Raw genomic sequence first — 2,066 nt, 5'->3', positions numbered from 1 at the left:
ATATAATTAGTCCTATAACTAATATAATTAGTCATATAATTAGTAAAAATTATATTACTATATGTAATATAGTAATATAATAATAACTTTATCACTAAGTATCATACACTGTATAATTAATTGTGTATTGTGTATTGATTAATAAGCTAATATATTAATATTCATTATTATTATTAGTGCTACTATTACAAATTATTATATTAATTATTATGATTTTATAATAATTGTTATAAAATTATAACATTTTCTTCCATCATCTATGTATTATCTAATATGCACAAAATCTTTTTGTACTGTGGGAGGAAGCCGGAGCACCCGGAGAAAACCCACTCATGCTCATGGAGAACATGCAAACCCCATGCATAAAGAACCCAGGCCAGGATTCAAACCCAAGACAAAAGACTGAACTGGGGTCAGTGAAGCGTCTATAAGAAGGGACAGAGCAGACTGGAGGAAGCTAAGATCCTTCAAGATTTGCAGCAAGATGCTGCAGATCTGTTGTTTAGAGCGTCATCTTTTCTGCTGTCATCTGTTGGGGCAGCAGCATCAGAGACAGGGACCTAAAAAGGCTCAACAGCCTGATAGAGAAGGCTGGTTCTGTTCTGGAAACAACTGCAACCTCTGGAGATGTTAATGCAAAGAAGGATTCTTCGTAGGATCTAGAAAATTAGGGACAGTCCTGACCATCCTCTTTGACGAGACTGTCTTGGGATGGCTCTTCAATGGCTCTTTGAAGAATCTTGATGAGTGACACATGTAATTTCCCTTTGGGATCAACAAAGTATTTTTGAATTGAATTGAAACAGGAAATGTAATTACCACTGGTAAATATGTTTTACCAGTGGTAATTACTTCTGCCATTCTAAATATTAGGAGGAGCACAGCTCAAATCACTCAAAATGGCCAAAAAGAAAGTTTTGGCCATTTTTGGTTTAGTCCGCTTTTTTAGTTCAGATGTTTTAAGTAAACATCTTGCCTCATAGGTCCAATCTTCTAAAGCCGCTTTTGATAGATTAATAATTAAGTTTTTTGATTCAACTGTATTGTTTTCGCAGTCAAATTCTCCATCCAAGGAAGTGTGTTCTTTGAGATCATAGCTGAAGTCGTCCTGGCTGTAGTCGTCTATTGTCTTATTTGTCACAGCAGGGGCAAAAAAGTCTTCATCGTCTTCATCATACTCAACTCCTGCCCACGTGAGCATTGGCCTAGAACGTTTACAACAAACTTTCCCAGCCGGGAAAGTTTGTTCTTTTAGATCAGAGCAATCTGTTTCTAGGACTGATCTCTTTTCATGGGTCCAGTCTTCTATTATCTCGAGATTTTTCAATTAAAATAATGTACCTTGGCTCAAAAACGGTTGAAAAACACTGTATTAGTGGGCCAAAGATTTCTCTTTCAAATAGATTTGTGGATCACTTTCATCATCCTCTGACATTCTGACATTATGATGTAATGTGTGGGAACCTTAAAAAAAAAAAAGGAGCAGAGTTTTTTTCTGCTGCTGGACCATTTGCTGAATCAGGGTATTTTCCACACAGAGTGTGCTACAATAGTTGAGATTTGCAGCACTATTTTATCTATGTGACTGTTAAACAGCGGCAGTTTCATGGGCCTCCGGGGGTCTGAAGCATTGGTGACAGAGTAAAAAAGATCAGAGGCCATCTGGTTCCATCGCTTTTCTCACTTGTTCTGTGATTTAGTGAGTATTCCCTTCACATGTCACTGTAATATTTTTCACAGCATACAAATTGTGTCCTATGTAATAGGAAAAGAAGCAATGCAAAAAAAGAAATTATGATAGAGACGTCTGAGCAATGTCCGATGTTTTATACTTTGGAATGTTAATGTTTTTTTTTAACCATTTGAAAGGTGAAACATTTTAATTTCTTTTACTTCTCCTCCATTAGATTTGTGTGGCATAGCTGAATCATTGCTGCACCAGCAGTCTTTTGCATCTAAAAGATGACAGGCCAATTGGCACACCTTAAAAAAGTTTTAGTAATTGGATTTACTCACAGATTTGAAGTGTGTGTGTGTGTGTGTGTGTGCGTGTGTGTGTGTGCGTG

Source organism: Poecilia reticulata, linkage group LG13 (assembly GCF_000633615.1).
Source record: "Poecilia reticulata strain Guanapo linkage group LG13, Guppy_female_1.0+MT, whole genome shotgun sequence".
In the NCBI taxonomy this organism is placed as follows: domain Eukaryota; kingdom Metazoa; phylum Chordata; class Actinopteri; order Cyprinodontiformes; family Poeciliidae; genus Poecilia; species Poecilia reticulata.
This window is presented reverse-complemented; position numbering follows the sequence as displayed.